The following is a 21,148-nucleotide window of genomic DNA, read 5'->3' on the forward strand; positions in this document are numbered from 1 at the left end:
TCCTGAGTTGCATAATTAGGTACAATTAGCAAAGCCATACCTCGAAAAATCATCTTTATACTGCTTTGTTCCCGATTTCAGTTTTTTCTTTGTTGGCTGTTCACCAGAAGGTCTGGAGCTCTGTGCAAAGCTAACACAAGCACTGGTTTGTCCTGCTGTGGGCTCTCCTGAGCAGCTCTCTCCAGCAGGTTCAGTTGTGAGATCCTGGCCTGTTTGGGTCTATGGTACTCTGTTCCTTATTACAAAATGATCCATCTAATTTCTTCACAGTCCTGTTGCCATGCTTGCTCACAGCTACAAAATGGACGAATCTCTCCAACGTGATTTTGCGCCAAAAGCACAGACGTACGCGTGACATCAGTGTACGTGCCCGGTGCAGGGCCTGCTCTCTGCTGCCTCTTCTGGCGGGAAGACTACATCGTTCGCATTTAAAACTCGTTTGAGTCAAGTTTTTATTAGGAGTGACAAAACTTACAACTTTAGACGGAACCAAAATTGGGCACAATGATTGCAACTCAGAAACTTGGTGTTTTTAAAAAAACTGTTAAAAAGAGTTAGTTGGACCGATGAAAGAATGAACAGGACAAAGCTGTATTCTTCAATCTGAGGTCTCTATGAAGATTCTAGTTTCATTATGTCAAATTACAGTCAGTGAAAATCTGGAATTTCTGTCTTGGGACTGGGTCTCTCTGCATCTGGACCAGTTTTCTAATCCCACCACTGCCAGTGTCATAAGCTGTCCTCTATTCATCATGTCCTGACCACCAGATTTCCCACGCCCAAACTGTCGGCCTTCTTTGAAGCCAGTATCCCAATCTGTCCTGATGATTCGATCATCCAAGCGTGTTCCATTAATAAATCTCATGCGCTGTCCAGCATCACGATGTGTGTAATATTCCATAAAAAATAGAAACCGCGTAGAGGGTTTCCTGATTTTCTCCAAACCCCTGATGATTCGCTTAGCATTACCGCCTCTTGAGAAGTGTTCATTGATCTGTTCCTCGGCAGTGTGATTCCAACATAGAGAGTCCAGCCGTACCTCGGTACATTGTCCTGCTCATATTGGCTTCCCTGAAAGTGCTTGTCTCGGTATTGGCTCAGCTCCACGTGGGAGCCACTGTTGAGGGTGTTCAGCACCATACACATGGTGTCAGAGAGGCGAGGAGAGCCACAGCACTCAGCAACCAGAGCAAGGATCTCACCCGCTCGTGACCAGAAACCGGTCCCTCGTGGCCAGCGTTCTCAATTTAACACCCGGCCACGGCTGTTGGCCGCTTCTCCTGCGATCGGGAACTGCGTGACGCTCGCTCCGCAACCCCCCTGACACCTGCCCGCGACCCACCAGATTTCGACCTGCAGTTTGAAAAACTCTGATCTAGGGTCTAAGGATTGATCCCACCTCCTGGAAATGCCGGCCAAGAGTGCAGTCAAAGATGTAGCTCGAGGATCGGGCTCATCAGTCATGCAAAAACACATGACCAGTAACATGGAGCTTATTAGATGGACAATCATACTTGTTAGTGAGTGATCGCCCAAGATTACTGTGGTAAACCACTGTTGCACCTGTATTAGGTGATGTACGGTAGGACCTGTACTACAGGTTCGCCGGTAGTCCCTGCCTGTATAAATATGCGTGTCCTCCAGCCAGCAGCCAGTTCGCCAGCTGCTGTGGGAGGCCACACATCTGATAGCAATAAAGCCTCAGTTGGATTCAACTATCGCCTTTGTCCGATTGATCGTGCTTCAATTTATTGCTCTCAGTTTCTAAGGATGGACCTCCGTATCAAACCGGATCGCCTGCAGCTGGATCCTCACTCAAGCGACGCCAGAAAGGACTTCCAGCACTGGCTAGCTTGTTTCGAAGCGTATATCAATGCAGCGCCGACCCCTGTTCCGGAGGCTCAGAAGATTCAGATTTTATATTCCAGGTTGAGCTCCAAAGGCTTCCCACTAATCCAGGACGCGCCGAACTACGTCAAAGCCATGACTCTACTCAAGGACAACTTAGCACGGAAAACGAACACGCTCTTCGCCAGGCACGTACTCGCCACTCGCTCTCAACTCCCTGTTGAGTCCAAGGAAGACTTCTGGCGGGCCCTAATCCCACTAGTCCGGGACTGTGACTGTCAGGCCGTTATGGCTATGGAACACTCAGACCTCCTTATGCGGGACGCTTTTGTGACTGGAATTGGGTCAGTTACGCCAGCGACTCCTAGAAGGGGCCACGTGCGACCTCGCAGAGACTAAAACGCTAGCGCTCTCCATGACGGTCGCCCTGCGTAACGTCCAGTCCTATACCCCCAGCCGCACGGCCCATCCCTCCTACGCTTCGTGGACTCCACAGACAGCCGCCCCAGCAGCTGCCCACCCAATACGCCTGCGCTGCACACCAGCCAGCGAACCCCGGGTCACCCCCGATCCTATTTTTGTGGCCAACAGAAGCACCCCCGCCAACGCTACCCGGCCTGCGCTGCCCTATGTAAAGCCTGCGGGAAGAAGGGCCACTTTGCCGCGGTGTGCCCGCTCAGTAGCCACTATCGCCCCCACCCCCATCGGTCACGGATAATGGGCTCCGCCATCCCCCCCTCAGACCACGTGCGGCCAGTGGGCGCCGCCACCTTCCCCTCCATACAACACGTGCATTCCATGGGTGCCGCCATCTTGTTCCACCCCCGCAATGTGCGTTCCATGGGCACCGGCATTTTGTAACGCTCAAGATCTTCGGGCACCGCCATCTTGTCTACCACTCAGCACATGGGCACCACCAGCTTTCCAGGACTCGGGCTCATCAGCCGCCCCATTACCCAACGACCAACCAAGACTCGCCTCCATGTCAATCGACCAGTCTCGTCCGCATAACCTGACCAACGCATCCACCAGCGTGAAAGTCGACGGACATGTAACCTCCTGCCTGCTGGACTCCGGGAGCACCGAAAGCTTCATACACCCAGATACGGTAAGGTGCTGCTCCCTCACAATACACCCCGCCAACCATAAAATCTCCCTGGCCTCCGGATCCTATTGCGTAGCGATCCCGGGGTACTGTACAGTTACGCTCACGGTCGAGGGCGTAGAATTCAGTGGCTTCCGCCTCTACGTCCTCCCTAACCTCTGCGCTGCACTAATCCTCGGCCTGGACTTCCAGCGCAATCTCCAGAGCCTAACTCTGAAATTCGGCGGGCCCTTACCACCCCTCACTGTGTGCGGCCTCGCGCCCCTAAAGGTCGACCCAACTTCCCTCTTTGCCAATCTAACTCCAGATTGCAAACCCGTCGCCACCAGGAGCAGACGGTACAGCACCCAGGACAAGACCTTCATCAGGTCCGAAGTCCAGCGGCTGCTTCGGGAAGGCATCATCGAGGCCAGCAACAGCCCCTGGAGAGCTCAAGTGGTAGTGGTTAAAACTGGGGAGAAACACCGAATGGTCATGGACTACAGCCAGACCATCAACCGGTACACGCAGCTCGACGCGTACCCCCTCCCATGCATATCTGACATGGTTAACCAGATTGCGCAGTACCAGGTCTTCTCAACGGTAGACCTGAAATCCGCCTACCACCAGTTCCCCATCTGTAAATCGGACTGTCCATACACCACCTTCAAGGCAGACGGCTGCCTATACCATTTCCTTAGGGTCCCCTTCGGCGTCACAAACGGGTCTCGGTCTTCCAAAGGGAGATGGACCGAATGGTCGATCGGTACGGGTTGCGGGCCACCTTTCCGTACCTAGACAACGTCACCATCTGCGGCCATGATCAGCAGGACCACGACGCCAACCTTGCTAAATTTCTCCACATCGCTATTCTCCTAAACCTCACTTACAACAAGGAGAAGTGCGTGTTCAGCATGAACCGCTTAGCCATCCTCGGCTATGTGGTCCAGAACGGAATTCTGGGGCCCGATCACGACTGCATGCGCCCCCTCATGGAGCTCCCCCTCCCCCACTGCCCCAAGCCCCTCAAACGCTGCCTGGGGTTCTTTTCGTACTACGCTCAGTGGGTCCGAAACTATGCAGACAAGGCCCGCCCACTCATACAGTACACCCAGTTTCCCCTGACGGCCGAGGCCCAACAGGCCTTCACCCGGATCAGAGCTGATATTGCCAAGGCCCCAATGCACGCTGCAGATGAGACACTGCCCTTCCAAGTAGAAAGCGACGCATCAGACGACGCCCTTCCCGCCACCCTCTATCAGGCAGGCAGGCCCGTGGCATTCTTTTCCCGCACCCTTCATGCCTCAGAAATTCGGCACTCATCCGTCGAAAAGGAGGCCCAGGCTATCGTTGAGGCTGTGCGACATTGGAGGCATTACCTGGCCGGCAGGAGATTCACTCTCCTCACTGACCAACGGTCGGTAGCCTTCATGTTCAACAACACACAGCGGGGCAAGATCAAAAATGATAAAATCTTGCGGTGGAGAATCGAGCTCTCCACCTATAATTACGAGGTTAAGTATCGCCCTGGCAAACTCAACGAACCTCCAGGCGCCCTATCCCGAGCTACATGTGCCAGCGCACAGGTAGACCGACTCCGGACCCTGCACGACAGCCTTTATCACCCAGGAGTTACACGGTTGTACCACTTCATTAAGGCACGAAATCTGCCCTACTCCGAGGAAGTAAGGACAATCACCAGGGACTGCCAGGTCTGTACGCAGTGCAAGCCGCACTTCTACCAGCTGGACCGCGCGTGCCTGGTGAAGGCCTCCCGCCCCTTTGAATGCCTCAGCGTGGACTTCAAAGGCCCCTCCCCTCCACCGACTGTCACACATATTTTCTCAGTGTGATCGATGAATACTCCAGATTCCCCTTTGCCATCCCATGTCCGGATATGACGTCCGCCACCATCATCAAGTCCCTCAACACAATCTTCGCTCTGTTCGGTTTCGCCGCCTACATCCACAGTACAGGGGATCCTCCTTCACGAGTGATGAGCTGCATCAGTTCCTGCTCAGCAGGGGTATCGCCTCTAGCAGAACGACCAGCTATAACCCCCAGGGAAACGGACAGGTAGAAAGGGAGAATGGGACGGTATGGAGGGCCTTCCAGCTGGCTCTATGGTCCAGAAACCTCCCAGCGTCCCGCTGGCAGGAGGTCCTCCCTGATCCACTCCACTTCATTCGCTCGTTACTCTGCACTGCCACTAACAATACACCCCATGAACATCTTTTTGCCTTCCCCAGGAAGTCCACATCCGGGGTGTCGCTCCCGACTTGGCTCGCAGCTCCGGGAACCGTGCTTCTCCATAAGCACGTCCGACTCCACAAGGCGGACCTGTTGGTGGAGAGGATGCACTTGCTCCACGCAAACCTCCAGTACGCCGACGTGGAGTTCCCCGACGGCCGCCAGGATACTGTCTCCCTCAGGGACCTGGCACCAGCAGGTTCCACCCCCACACCCCCTCCGCCGCCGGCGCCACCCTCCCCTCTCCCGTCGCTCCCAACAGCAACCCCCCAGGATCATCCGGCCCCCCCCTGCCCACGCCCGACGATGAAGAGAATTTCGGCACGCTCCCGGAGTCACCATTGACCAGATCAGCACCAACATCGCCGACAACACAGCGTCGCTCCCAGAGGAACATCAAGGCCCCGGACCGGCTAAACCTCTGACCGGTCCATCGGACATCAAAGGACATTTTCCTGCTCAAATCTTGTAATTATTAACTCATTGTTGTATATAGTTATCCACCACTCCCGCTGGACTCAATTTTTAACAGGGGGTGAATGTGGTAAACCACTGTTGCACATGTATTAGGTGATGTACGGTAGGACCTGTACTACAGGTTCGCTGGTAGTCCCTGCCTGTATAAATATGCGTGTCCTCCAGCCAGCAGCCATATCGCCAGCTGCTGTGGGAGGCCACACATCTGATAGCAATAAAGCCTCAGTTGGATTCAACCATCGTCTTTGTCCAATTGATCGTGCCTCAATTACATACACTCCAAATCCATTCTATCCATTATAGTTCCTGCAATGGAAGTAACATCCTCATGACAAACCAACATTTTTAAAAAAAACTTCACTTTCTGTGACTCCAAACTCACTATAAACATTAAAGTACTTTTATTGGAATTAACCTCATGACAAACCAAAGATAAAAAAAAAAATCTTTCTTTTGCCTTATGTGCATTTTAAACATATATATTAAAGAAATATTTCCAAGGGACAATTTAGCGTGACCAATCCACCTACCCTGCACATCTTTGGGCTGTGGGGGCGAAATCCACGCAAACACGGGGAGAATGTGCAAACTCCACATGGACAGTGACCCAGAGCTGGGATCAAACCTGGGACCTCGGCGCCCTGAGGCTGCAGTGCTAACCACTGCGCCACCGTGCTGCCCCTTTAAATATATTTATACACGCTATTATAAAAGATTAACCCACCGAAAGAAATGCTCTCTGATGTCTCCTGCCTCTTCTCAGTGATTCTGGACAGGGAAAAAAAGTGCAAATAAACAAGCGTTAAAGTGTACCTAACATCGGGACAAGCAGGCCAGGTTAGCGCTGCCCCGTGATTTCACAGTCAGCTGCTTCAGTACAGTGCTTGCATCAAACGACCTCAGAAATACTGGATCGGATGTTTGAACCCGATGCGCTGTCAGTTCGCATGTCCGTGCGTCAGGACTTCCACATAGTCCAACACACATGTGCGGCATACGATCTCCCTCCGCCAGAAGATTCAACAGAAGCTACGGGCCTCACTCAGGGACATATCAGAGTGCAGTGGCGTGACATCATAGCATTTCTGCACATGCGTGTGCCAGTGTGAAGGCAGGTATTAGTGGCCATCTTACGCTGACATCTTGCGTTGGCAGGAGATATAGTGACGCCTAAATACAAACCCTGCTTAAGTACTCACCATAACCTTGTTTGTGCAGCACGTCAGCAGCATTCTCTCATAAGCTATATTTAATCAGGAATAGTTTACAGAGAAGCATCTTCTGTCAATAGAGTGGGCTGATTACTCCTGTGTGTATCCGGCAGGAACTGCCATGTTTACAGTGACTCGTGATGCTTGACAGATTGGGAGGAGAACAAATGCTTGGCAAACAAAGCTAAAGTTCAAATTTGTACAAAACATTTATACTTCTTAAAATTTCAGCTGTGCGACCAGACAACAAATTGTGAGTAGAACATGTGATTTGCTGTTTACTGCACGCACTAACTATGGGCAATTGTTTAAATGTCACTTTGTCATGATAAAAGGCAGGCAGACACTCAGATCTCTAACAATTCTCTTCATGAGCCAGGATTACAGTCAGTCACGTGTATTTATTGCAATGACTTGTTTTATGATCTTCTATTTTGCCTTTTTTCTAGGCAAGCCTTGCGTGTATTTAAAAATAGCATTTTTCATGCATTGATACAGCATCCAACGCACTTCACATGAATCAAGTACTTTTAAGAGTACAGTCACTGTTGAAATGCAGGAAACCTGGCAGCTAATTTGTGCACAGCAAACTCCCACAAACAATGACCAGATAGCCTGTTTAAGTAGTGTGATATCGCCATGGAATCTTTTACGTCTAATTGAGAGGGAAAAATTGGTTTAATGCCTCATCTGAAAGATAGCACTTCAATGGTGCATCACTCTCCCAATGATCGTTAGCCTCGATTACACGCTGAGGTCTCTGATGTGGCAATTGAATCCACAATCTTCTGACTCAGAAGCAAGAGCATGATCACTGAACCACGACTGACATCCGACCCATGTCTGAAAATCCCATGGTAAACTAAATTGGGCAATGGGTAATGTGCAGAGCACATGAGACTCAAGCAAAAATGTTTTTTTTCCTTTTGATGGGAGGTGGGTGTTGCTGACAAGGCCCATCTCCATTACTGTTGAACTGAGTGACTCACTAGGCCATTGCAGAAGATAACTAAGAATCAACCTCATTGGACGGAATTTTCCGCTGCGGCAGGGGCAGGAGCCGTTGTGGCCAGGGACGCTAATTTTGGCATGATGGAAAAAGTTAGTATCCCACTGGCAGGAAATTAGTCCTCCCGTCTTTGATGGTTTGTTAAAGGCAGGTTGCGTTCCCCGCTGTTTCATGTTGGGAACCACATTTGGGTCCTTTAAATGCTCTCCAGAATTGCACTCCCCCTCCAATTGAAGTGCCTGACCAGCGACAGTTGAGGACCGTCTGTTTCTTAACAGTAAATGAGTGGCGTGCACCTGGCGGGTTTCGCTTCATCACCGAGGTCTGTAGGTCCTTATCAGGGACCTTGCATAACCTGGCCCGTGCCGTGAGTAAACGTCGTGCCGAGGCTGGATTGGATTGGATTTGTTTACTGTCACGTGTACCGAGGTACAGTGAAAAGTATTTTTCTGTGAGCAGTTGAAACAGATCATTAAGTACATGAAAATAAAATAAAATTTAAAAAAAGTACAAGCAGCTGAAGGGAATATCCAGTGGGGAGGGGCGGGAGGGCGGGGTGGGGGTGGGGGGGAGGTGGAAAGGTAGGGCAAAGGCTAGACAGTGTAGCCAGGCTTAGGTGGTGGCGGTGGTAGGGGGGGGTAACATGGGGAGCGCCTGTGGATGGGACGGGTACCATCTTGGAGGGCGGCGTCGGTGGTGTCGATGATGGGATCCTGGGGGAGAAATCAGGGCATTGGTGATAGGAGAGAACAGTCCAAGTTAGAGGGGGGAGTGGGCTCAGGATGAGATCCTGGTAAGCGAAGGTCTCCCCGGTTGGGGAGAACAAGACATGTGCCTCGGGTAATGGGTGGGAGCAGGGTCAGGGTGGGCCTGGAGACGGTAACTGGTGTCGGCTCTGAGGGGATGAATAGTATGTGAAGGTGGATTGTGATTGGATCCAGGGTAACGGGGGGAGGTTCAAAGGAAGAAGGGAGAGGAATGGTGATATTGTGGTATGTCTGGGTTGAGAGGGGGAGAGTAGAAGGTGATCGAGCGAATCTGAAAGGTGATGTGCATTTTTCAAACCTGACCTTGACCACACAGTCAGCCAGTAAGATCCCTCGAGGTGGGAAAAGGGGCTTTTTGGGTGGTTAGAGTTCAAGTCACCACTTAAAGGGAGACCCTAATAATTAAGGCAACTAGGTTCAAAGATGTCCACTTGTATTCTACTCTCTATTGTAAATCCTGCATTACTGCAGATCGGTTTGGTTTATGGGTCTCATAACATTGAGATCCCAGTAAGGTGCGGATTCTGTGCTATTTGCAATTGGTTGCAGTCAGAAGCAAGGATGAAGGAAGGGAGGAAGGTAAATGCCTCCAAGGAGCATGGCTGGTGGAGGTGGCCAAATTGTAACCCCAAACCTCCATCCTCCCAGGTGAACCTTTCTATGCTGCACAGGCAATGGTCTCTCTATAGTTTCGGGGGTGGTGGAGACAAGTGGAAAAGTGTCCATGTGAGGCTTCTTGCACCCTGGTCAAAGACCAATGTCACCATACACATTCATGAATGAACACCCATCTCTGGTACTCCAGGATGTCTTTAGTGTGGTAGGGGTGGGGATGCCATGTCTAGATGGAGGCCAGGTGAAGGGCGCTTGCCTGCTGGCTTTGAGATGAAGGGAGACCTGTAAAGGACAGGCTCAATTAATGTTTCACTTCAACTCATTCACACATCCGCGGAGGTGTTGATGATGCAGGCTGCAGGCCTTGAAACGGCTCTTGTCCAGTTAAGGAAAAGGAGGGCCTGCTGTCAGTTCGCACGGGGCCGTGAGCAGCAAGACGCAGCTGGGAATCCAGAAGGTCAAGGGGCTGGCAAACATGGACGACTGAAACAGTGAGCATTGGCCCAACCATGGGTGCATCAGCAGTGGTGGTGCTCTTATCTAGAGATGGGCAAACGTCAATGCCGGATGTCACCTCATAGGCCCCAGGATGTGTTTACTCACATCCACCAGCTTCTTCAGTACGAGCTGTGGCCGCAAGGACTCTGGAGGAGTGGTGCAGAGCTCCTGGCTTTCAGTGAGTGAATGAATGTCCAGTTCCCTTTAAATAGTGGGGTGAAGCTCACTTTAGAGGTCACTTGCTGAGTGCATCATCACTCCTCATCCCTCGGGGAAGGTCTGAGAGGATAGCCGATCACTACTCCTGCAGGGTGTCACCTCAGGGTGATTCGGGTGAGGAAGTCACCAGGCATACGGTCTGGGTAGTGTGCAGAAAGAAGGAGAAGCACCCAACACTAAGGGCAATTTTGGACACTAAGGGCAATTTATCATGGCCAATCCACCTAACCTGCACATCTTTGGACTGTGGGAGGAAACCGGAGTTCCCGGAGGAAACCCACACACACACGGGGAGGATGTGCAGACTCCGCACAGACAGCGATCCAAGCCGGAATCGAACCTGGGACCCTGGAGCTGTGAAGCAATTGTGCTAACCACTATGCTACCGTGCTGCCCAGTGTGCGTGGGTTTCCTCCGGGTGAGATGAGACAATGGATCCTCACAACCCAATTCAGACTACTCTCACCCCACACTACTTTGGGGCAGCACAGTAGCATTGTGGATAGCACAATGCTACCGTGGATAGCCCCTAGTCGCCACATTCCGGTACACAGAGGGAGAATTCAGAATGTCCAATTCACCTAACAGCACGTCTTTCGGGACTTTGTGGGAGGAAACCGGAGCACCCAGAGGAAACCCACGCAGACTCGGGGAGAACGTGCAGACTCCGCACAGACAGTGAGCCAGGCCGGGAATTGAACCTGGAACTTGGCACTGTGAAGCAAGTGTTATCCACTGTACTGCCATGTTGCCCAAGTAATTGGGTACTCTAAATTTAAAAAAAAAATTACATGAGGACACTCGACCACATGAGTAATGGCAGGGCAGGTGACTACCTGCTCACCGTGCCTCAAGGTTCGCTGACACCCATGCTTGCTTCTGCCCAGTCAAAACTGACTCTAATTTCAGATCACACATTGAGCACAGTGGTTAGCAATTTTGCTTCACAGCGCCCGGGACCCCGGTTCGATTCCTGGCTTGGGTCACTGTCTGCAGAATCTGCAAGTCCTTCCCGTGCCTGCGTGGGTTTACTCCGGGCGCTCCGGTTTTGTCCCACAGGTCCCAAAAGACATGCTTGTTAGGTGAATTGGATATTCTGAATTCTCCCTCAGTGTACCCCAACAGGCGTAGGAGTGTGGCGACTGGGGGATTTTCACAGTAACTTCATTGCAGTGTTAATGTAATCTTATTTGTGATACTAATAAATAAGTATTGAGGGATATTGAGACATGGCAAAGGTATTGAATGGCCATGTTGTATTAATCTTCACTACAGAAGGTGACAGTGAATTGCCAACAACATTTGACACGACTGACATTAAAGTTTTTTTTTAATAAACATTTTATTGAGGTAATTTTTGGTATTATAACAACAACACAATAAACATTGTACATGAAACTATAAACATAGTGAAAAAGACGTCCCCCTCCCTTACAGATCCCACCTTTATTAACCCCCTACTCTAAGCTAAACTAACCTCTCTCCCCCCCCCCTTCTGCTGGCGGTTAATTTTCCGCGAAGAAGTCAACGAACGGTTGCCACCTCCGGGCGAACCCTAACAGTGACCCTCTCAAGGCGAACTTGATTTTCTCCAAACAGAGAAAGCTAGCCATGTCCGATAGCCAGGTCTCCGACTTCGGGGGCTTTGAGTCCCTCCAAGCTAATAGTATCCGTCTCCGGGCTACCAGGGAAGCAAAGGACAGAACGTCTGCTTCTTTTCCTCCTGGATTCCCGGGTCTCCTGACACCCCGAAAATCGCTGCCTCTGGACTCAGCGCCACCCTTGTTTTTAACACCGTAGACATGACATCTGCAAACCCCTGCCAAAATCCCCTAAGCTTCGGACATGCCCAGAACATGTGGACATGGTTCACAGGTCCTCCCGCACATTTTGCACACCTGTCTTCCACCCCAAAGAATCTGCTCATCCGGGACACTGTCATGTGAGCCCAGTGAACAACCTTAAATTGTATCAGGCTGAGCCTGGCACATGTTGCAGACGCATTGACTCTACTCAACGCGTCTGCCCATAGACCATCCTCTATCTCTCCTTCCAGCTCCTCCTCCCACTTGTGCTTCAGCTCCTCGGTCTGCATCTCCTCTGACCCCATAAGTTCCTTGTAAATGTCAGACATGCTCCCTTCTCCTACCCACCCTCTGGAAACTACCCTGTTCTGAATCCCCCCTTAGCGGTAGGAGCGGGAAGGTTGACACCTGTTTCTGAAGGAAATCCCGCACCTGCAGATACCTGAATTTGTTTCCCCTCGCCAACCCAAACTTCTCCTCCAGCGCCCTCATACTCGGAAAGCTCCCCTCTATAAACATGTCCCCCATCCTCTCAATCCCTGTTCTCCACCATATCCGGAACACCCATCCTTACTTCCCGGGGCAAACCGGTGATTATTACAGATTGGGGACCAGACCGATGCTCCCTCTGCTCCCACATTGCTCCTCCATTGCCCCCAGACTCTCAGGACTGCCACCACCAGGGGACTGGTGGAATACCGTGCCGGCGGGAATGCCAGAGGCGCAGTTACCAACGCTCCCAAACTGGTGCCCTTTCATGAAGCCGCCTCCATACGCTCCCATGCTGACCCCTCCCCCACCCCCACTTCCTGATCATGGCTATATTCACCGCCCAGTAATAGTTACTAAAATTTGGCAGCGCCAGCCCGCCCTCTCCCCGACTCCGCTCAAGCATTACCTTCCTTACCCGCGGGGTCTTGCCGCCCAAACAAAGCCAGAGATCATTTTGTTGACATGTTTAAAAAAGGACCGCGGAATAAAGATGGGGAGACATTGAAACACGAACAGGAATATCGGGAGGACCGTCATCTTCACCGCCTGCACCCTCCCAGCCAGTGACAACGTGAGCGCGTCCCATCTCCGAAAATCGTCCTTCATTTGGTCTACTAGCCGGGCCAGATTTAATTTATGCAGCGGTTCCCATTCCCGTGCCACTTGAATGCCTAGGTACCTAAAGCTTCCTCCTACTAATCTAAACGTCAGCTCCCCTAGTTGCCTCTCCTGTCCCCTCGTCTGGACCGCAAACATCTCACTTTTCCCCATGTTTAGCTTATACCCCGAAAACCGGCCAAATTCCCCTCGAATCCTCACGATTTCTTCCATCCCCTCTGATGGGTCCGATACATACAGAATCAGGTCGTCTGCATAGAGCGAGACACTGTGCCCCCCCCCCGGACCAGCCTCTTCCAGCCCCTTGAGGCTCTCAGAGCAATTGCCAACGGCTCTATAGCAGTGGGGAGAGGGGGCATCCATGTCTCGTCCCCCGCTGCAGTCTAAAATAGTCCGATGTTGTCCTATTCGTCCGTACACTTGCCACAGGAGCCTGATACAGTAACCTGACCCAGTCAATAAAGCCCCGCCCAAATCCGAACCGTCCCAGTATCTCCCACAGATAGTCCCATTCTACCCGATCAAAAGCCTTTTCTGCATCCATTGCGATCACTACCTCCACCTCCCTATCACATTTAACAACCTTCTGACATTGGCCACCAACTGCCTACCCTTAACAAACCCCGTCTGGTCCTCCCCAATAACGTCCGGAACACAATCCTCGATGACAAGATTTTGGCCAGCAGTTTGGTGTCCACATTCAACAGGGATATCGGCCTGTAGGACCCACACAGCTCCAGGTTCTTGTCCCGCTTCAGAATCAGCGGGATCGTGGCCTGTGACATCGTCGAGGGAAGCACCCCTCTCTCCCTTGCCTCATTGAACATCCTCATCAACACCGGCCCCAATATCCCAGAGAACCTTTTATAAAACTCCACTGGGTACCCATCCGGCCCCGGGACTTTACCCGCCTGCATGGCCTTCAGACCCTCCACCATCTCTTCCAACCCGATTGGGGCCCCCAGCCCTTCTACCAGCTCCCCGTCCACCATTGGAATATATTTATTAAAGTTTTTTAACACAATTTTTCACCCTTACAAACAATAACCCCCCTCCCACCCGTAACAAAATAGAAAGAAAATGCACATAGCAAGATATATACATGGTAAAACGATATGTTACAGAGCTTTGTTCACTGGCTCCCTCCCGTACATGCCAGTTTCCCAAATCTTTCATGTGTTCTCTTGCTCAAACACCCCCTAGGTAAACCCCCCTTCCTCCCTCCCCTTCACAGAACCCAGAACTGCCACCCCCCCGGGTTGCTGCTGCTGCTGACCGACCTTCCTCTAACGCTCCGCGAGATAGTCTAGGAACGGTTGCCACCGCCTGTAGAACCCCTGCACAGACCCTCTCTAGGCAAACTTTATCCTCTCCAGCTTAATTAACCCAGCCATGTCATTTTTCCAAGCCTCCACGCTGGGGGGCTTTGCCTCCTTCCACATTAGCAAGATCCTTCGCCGGGCTACTAGGGACGCAAAGGCCAGAATGCCGGCCTCTTTCGCTTCCTGCACTCCCGGCTCATTCACTACTCCAAATATTGCTAGCCCCCAGCTTGGCTTGACCCGGACTTTCACTACCTGAGATATTCATAGAATTTACAGTGCAGAAGGAGGCTATTCGGCCCATCGAGTCTGCACCGGCTCTTGGAAAGAGCACCCTACCCAAGGCCAACACCGCCACCCTATCCCCATAACCCAGTAACCCCAACCAAAGCTAAGGGCAATTTTGGACACTAAGGACAATTTGTCATGGCCAATCTACCTAACCTGCACATCTTTGGACTGTGGGAGGAAACCGGAGCACCCGGAGGAAACCCACGTACACACGGGGAGGATGTGCAGACTCCGCATAGACAGTGGCCCAAGCTGGAATCGAACCTGGGACCCTGGAGCTGTGAAGCAATTGTGCTAACCACTATGCTACCGTGCTGCCCTGAGTCTCCGTGTTGAGGGAGCCAGTGTATAAAGCAATTGTGCTATCCACAAGGCTACCGTGCTGCCGGACTCCCTGAGCACCTTCCACATCTGTCCTCTACCCCAAAGAACCTACTCAACCTCGCCCCCATCAAGTGCGCTCTGTGAACCACCTTAAATTGTATCAGGCTGAGCCTGGCACACGAGGAGGAGGAATTAACCCTACCTAGGGCATCAGCCCATAACCTCTCCTCAATCTCCTCCCCCAGCTCCTCCTCCCATTTACCCTTCAGCTCCTCTACCAGTGCTTCCCCCTCTTCTTTCATCTCCTGGTATATCGCCGACACCTTGCCCTCCCCGAACCATACACCCGAGATCACCCTGTCTTGAATTTCCCGTGCCGGGAGCAACGGGAATTCCCTCACCTGCCGCCTCACAAACGCCCTCACCTGCATGTATCTAAAAGCATTTCCCGGGGGTAGCCCATACTTCTCCTCTAGTGCCCCTAGGCTCGCAAACGCCCCATCAATGAACAGGTCCCCCATTCTTCTAAGCCCTGCCCGATGCCAGCTCTGAAACCCCCCGTCCATCCTTCCTGGGACAAACCGATGGTTGCCCCTGATCGGGGACCACACCGAGGCTCCCATTGCACCTCTGTGCCGTCTCCACTGGCCCCAGATCTTTAGCGTTGCCGCCACCACCGGACTCGTGGTGTACCTTGTCGGCGAGAGCGGCAGCGACCTTTGGGAAATTCAGCCCCCCCAAGAAGTGCCTCGTCTCCTCCGGCCCGTAGGGTGTTCTGACCTGTACAGCCTACTGTAGAAATCCCTAAACGCCTTATTCACCCCTGCTGAATCTCCAACCAGGCTCCCATCTCCGTCATTTACTTTCCCGATCTCCCTGGCTGCCTCCCTCTTTCTAAGCTGCTGTGCAAGCATTCTGCTGGCCTCTCCATACTCATAGTTCGCCCCCCTCGCCTTTCTCAGCTGCTCCACCGCCCTCCCTGTGGTTAACAAGCCGAACTCCGCCTGCAGTCTCCGCCGTTCCCTTAAAAGCCCTGCCTCTGGGTCTCCGCATACCTCCTATCGATCTGTAGTATCTGCTTTACCAGTCGGTCTGTCTCTGCTCTGTCCACCTTCTCCCTATGGGCCCGTATCGAGACCAGCTTCCCCCTGACCACCGCCTTCAGTGCTTCTCAGACCATCGCTGCTGAAATTTTCCCTGTGTCGTTGACCTGTAGGTAGCTCTGAATACATTTCCTCAGCCGCTCGAACACCCCTTCATCCGCCAAAAGTCCCACATCTAACCTCCAGTGTGGGTGCTGGTTACTGTCTTTACTAACCAGCATGTCAACCCAGTGCGGAGCATGGTCTGAGATTGTAATCGCCGAGTACCCCGTGTCCACTCCCCCAGCCAGCAAGGCCCTGCTCAAAATAAAGAAATTGATCCGTGAGTATACTTTATGCATGTGTGATTAGAAGGAGAGCTCCTTCACCCTCGGCTGCCCAAATCTCCACGGATCCACCTCCCCATTTGCTCAATGAACCCTCTTAGTTCCTTTGCCATTGCTGGCACCCTGCCCGTTTTCGAACTTGGCCGGTCCAAGCCAGGGTCAATAACTTGTTGAAGTTCCCTCCCATGACTAACCTGTGCGAGTCCAGATCCGGTATCTTCCCCAGCATCCTCTTTATAAACTCCACATCAACTCAATTTGGCGCATATACATTCACCACCTGCACGGCCTCCAATTTCCCACTGACCATAATGTACCGACCTCCCATGTCCGAGACTATTCTACCCGCCTCAAACACCACCCGCTTATTGATCAGGATCACGACCCCTCTAATCTTTGAATCCAGTCCCGAGTGAAAGACCTGACTGACCCAGCCTTTCCTCAATCTAATCTGGTCAGTTACTCTAAGGTGCATCTCCTGCAACATTACCACGTCCGCCTTCAGTCCCCTAAGATGCACGAACACACGTGACCTCTTGAACGGCCCATTTAACCCTCGAACATTCCAGGTGATCAGCCTAGTTGGGGTGCTCATTGCCCCCCCATCGCCGATCAGCCATCCCCTTTTTTGGGCCCGCCTCCAGCCCATGCTCCGCGCTTTCACCGCCCCCCCTCCCCAGGCAGCCTCCGCCCCCAACCTCCTCTCTGTCCCTTGGCCCAAGGCCCTCCCTCATCAGCAGAACATTTCCCCCCCTCCCCCAGTAACAACACCCTGTAACCCAAACCCCCCCCCCCCCACTGCGCTTCTATGAGCTAGCCCGCCCAGCTAGCTTGGTAGCCCCCATCCCTGGTGCCGGATAGTCTCCCACCTATTGTTCCCTCCCCACTACTGATTAAAGTTGACAATAGAAAGGTCAATGGGTCAATGGTCCCAGTTAGAATAAGCCTCTGGTCCTGACAGCTTTTAATATCCAATACTATTCAAAAAAATAAATCCTTACTTAGCGTTGCTTCTTTGCTCATTATGCATCATTAGAATGAATCTGGTATGATTACCTTGATAGAGGTTATTAATGACTCCTGACATAGCTTCAGTAAAGGTAATACCTCACCTGACAGGTTTCGTATTTTCTGTTAGTTACTAGGTTGGTGGGTTTAGGTAAACTATCTACATTGTCAACATTCTTGTAAAAATCCATTATCACACAATAGAGCTTGTGGGCTAAATGAACAGAGCTCAGGTGAGATGAGGGCGGGATTCTCTGTTGGCTGACTCCGAAATTGGGAAGGGCATTTTGGCGGAAAATAGGTTCAGATGTCAAAATCGCAGCGATCACCGATTTGACGCCAAATCGCAATTCTCCCTCACCTCGACAGCAGCGCCAATGCGGTCCCAAACACACTTACAGTAAACACTGTTTGTATATCATTAGCGGGCCTGACCCGGTAGTCTCCGAGGCCTCCGCGATTCTTCGCCTCCGGTGGGCCGAGTTCCCGATGGCGCGGTTCACTTGTGCTTTTAAAAATCGTGAAAACATCATCATGGCTGCTGAGGGAGAGAGGGCTACGGAAAGTGACCAACACCGCCCTAGTTTGCTGACAGTTGCTCCGCTGGCCGAGGGGAGGCTTCTGCCAGGGCCGGGAAGAGTAGCGCAATGTGGCCAGGAGGTGGGTTGTGGGGTCGGGGTGAACGTGGGCGGAACACCATTACTGCGGCCTGCAAGGCAGCCATGCAGCTGGGTACACATCTGACAGCCCACTCTGAACTTAGGGCCACCTGTCATATGCCGTTAGGCCGTTGCTCTATAGTGGAATACTGTAGGGAGTGGCGTTCGGCCGTTCATCTATAGTGGAATCCCATTGGGAGTGGTGTTAGGCCATTGCTCTCTTGCCTAATACCGTAGGGATTGGTGTTAGGCCATTGCTCTGCATTGGAATACTGTAGGGAGTGATGTTAAGCCGTTGCTCGACAGTGGAATCCCATCAGGAGTGGCGTTAGCCCTTTGTTCTATAGTGGAATACCGTAGGGAGTGGTGTTAGCCCATTGCTCTACAGTGGAATCCGTAGGGAGTGGTGTTAGCCCATTGCTCTATAGTGGAATCCGTAGGGAGTGGTGTTAGCCCATTGCTCTATAGTGGAATCCGTAGGGAGTGGTGTTAGCCCATTGCTCTACAGTGGAATCCGTAGGGAGTGGTGTTAGCCCATTGCTCTACAGTGGAATCCGTAGGGAGTGGTGTTAGCCCATTGCTCTATAGTGGAATCTGTAGGGAGCGGTGTTAGCCCATTGCTCTACAGTGGAATCCGTAGGGAGTGGTGTTAGCCCATTGCTCTACAGTGGGATCCCATCGGGAGTGGTGTTAGGCCATTGCTCTATTGTGGAATTCCATAGCGAGTGGTGTTAGGCCGTTGCTCTGTAGTGGAATCCGTAGAGAGTGGTGTTAGGCCATTGCTTTGCACTTTCAAGATCAATAATCTGGATTACATTGTCAGGGAAACTCCACATGTTTGTGAGTGAAAAGGATTTGTATGACCTCTGAGGGACTAATTAAATAATTTTCAGCAGATAAGAGTTGGATGGGGAGTCAATGGAACTGGCGACTCTGGGGGCAGGTGGTGGGGTAAGAGAGCACAGGAAAGTGTCCAACATCGCCATAGTTTGTTGACAGTTGTGCCGCTGGCCAAGGGGAGGCTTCTGCCAGTGCCGGGAAGAGTAGCGCAACGTGGCCAGGAGGTGGGTTGTGGGGTCAGGGTGGACGAGCGCGGAATACCATTACTGCGGCCTGCAAGGCAGCCATGCAGCTGCGTACACCTCTGACAGCCCACTCTGAACTTAGGGCCACGTGTCATATGCATCCCAATCACCCCGCAGGCCTCCCCACTAGTTGCCCTCTGACCCCAGCCGACCCATCAACTGTATGGGCACGCTCCAGCACAACCAGTGCCATCGTGTCGGCTGGGATGTGTATGTGGGGAGTGGTCAGCCTCCCGAGTGTCAGTCAGGGAACTGGCGAATCCCGCACCGTTTATCATTGAAATCGATTGAGTTCCATGTAGCGGGTGATAGCCCCGCCACGTCGCTCCATCGATCCCGGGTCGGCGGCAGCGGTGTCAACACTTAGTCTCAGAAACAGAGAATCCCGCAAAAGGAATTTATTGCATTACAATAAGCACAAGGTTGCTACCGATGGAAGTGATTCTACGATGGGAACAGTTACTAGCAGAATCCCACAGGGAGTGGTGTTAGCCCATTGCTCCACAGTGGAATACCATAGGGAGTGGTGTTGGGCCATTGCTCTGCATTGGAATACTGTAGGGAGTGGTGTTAGGCCATTGCTCTGCATTGGAATACTGTAGGGAGTGGTGTTAGGCCATTACTCTAGAGTGGAATACTGTAGGGAGTGGTGTTAGGCCATTGCTCTGTAGTGGAATCCGTAGGGAGTGGTGTTAGGCCATTTCTCCATAGTGGAATCCGTAGGGAGTGGTGTTAGCCCATTGCTCCACAGTGGAATCCCATAGAGTGCTGTTAGGCCGTTGCTCTAGAGTGGAATACCATCGGGAGTGGTTAGGCCATTGCTCTATAGTGGAATTCATAGGGTGGTGTTAGGCCATTGCTCCATAGTGGAATCTGTAGGGAGTGGTGTTAGCCCATTGCTCGACAGTGGAATCCCATCGGGAGTGGTGTTAGCCCATTGCTCCAGTGGAATCCCATAGAGTACTGTTAGGCCGTTGCTCTAGAGTGGAATACCATAGGGAGTGGCATTCGGCCGTTGCTCTATAGTGGAACACCGTAGGGAGTGGTGTTAGGCCAGTGCTCTACAGTGGAAGCCCATCGGGAGTGGTGTTAGGCCATTGCTCTATAGTGGAATTCATAGGGAGTGGTGTTAGGCCATTGCTCCATAGTGGAATCCATAGGGAGTGGTGTTAGGCCATTGCTCTACAGTGGAATCCCATCGGGAGTGGTGTTAGCCCATTGCTCCACAGTGGAATCCCATAGAGTGCTGTTAGGCCGTTGCTCTAGAGTGGGATACCATAAGGAGTGGCATTCGGCCGTTGCTCTATAGTGGAATACCGTAGGGAGTGGTGTTAGGCCATTGCTCTACAGTGGAAGCCCATCGGGAGTGGTGTTAGGCCATTGCTCTATAGTGGAATTCATAGGGAGTGGTGTTAGGCCATTGCTCCATAGTGGAATCCATAGGGAGTGGTGTTAGGCCATTGCTCTATAGTGGAATCCCATCGGGAGTGGTGTTAGCCCATTGCTCCACAGTGGAATCCCATAGAGTGCTGTTAGGCCGTTGCTCTAGAGTGGGATACCATAAGGAGTGGCATTCGGCCGTTGCTCTATAGTGGAATACCGTAGGGAGTGGTGTCAGGCCATTGCTCTATAGTGGAATCCGTAGTGAGTGGTGTTAGGCCATTGCTCTACAGTGAAATACCATAGGGAGTGGTGATAATCCGTTGCTCTACAGTGGAATCCCATCGGGAGTGGTGTCAGGCCATTGCTCCATAGTGGAATCCGTAGGGAGTGGTGTCAGGCCATTGCTCCATAGTGGAATCTGTAGGGAGTGGTGTTTGCCCATTGCTCTACAGTGCAATACCGTAGGGAGTGGTGTTAGCCCATTGCTCTACAGTGGAGTCCCATCGGGAGTGGTGTTGGCCCATTGCTCTACAGTGGCATTCCATAGGGAGTGGTGTTAGCCCATTGCTCTATAGTGGAATACCGTAGGGAGTGGTGTTAGGCCATTGCTCTGTAGTGGAATCCCATCGTGAGTGGTGTTAGGCCATTGCTCTATTGTGGATTTCCATAGGGAGTGGTGTTAGCCTATTGCTCTACAGTGGAATACCATAGGGAGTGGTGCTAAGCCGTTGCTCAACAGTGGAATCCCATCAGG

General features: G+C 52.0%; 1 long non-coding RNA gene and 1 pseudogene across 1 annotated transcript in view; one reads left to right on the forward strand and one right to left on the reverse strand.

Moving 5' to 3' along the window:
* Positions 1-632: 632 nt before the first annotated feature.
* On the reverse strand, positions 633-1,146 carry LOC140411499 (nuclear cap-binding protein subunit 2-like; annotated as a pseudogene).
* Positions 1,147-6,829: 5,683 nt separating this feature from the next.
* The window catches only part of LOC140411079 (uncharacterized), a 108,604-nt gene continuing 94,285 nt past the window's right edge, over positions 6,830-21,148 (forward strand). Inside the window, exon 1 of the long non-coding RNA XR_011940813.1 lies at positions 6,830-7,123. This is a non-coding gene — a long non-coding RNA (uncharacterized lncRNA). The remainder of the gene's footprint in view (positions 7,124-21,148) is intronic.

Source organism: Scyliorhinus torazame, chromosome 4, assembly GCF_047496885.1.
Source record: "Scyliorhinus torazame isolate Kashiwa2021f chromosome 4, sScyTor2.1, whole genome shotgun sequence".
NCBI classification, from domain to species: domain Eukaryota; kingdom Metazoa; phylum Chordata; class Chondrichthyes; order Carcharhiniformes; family Scyliorhinidae; genus Scyliorhinus; species Scyliorhinus torazame.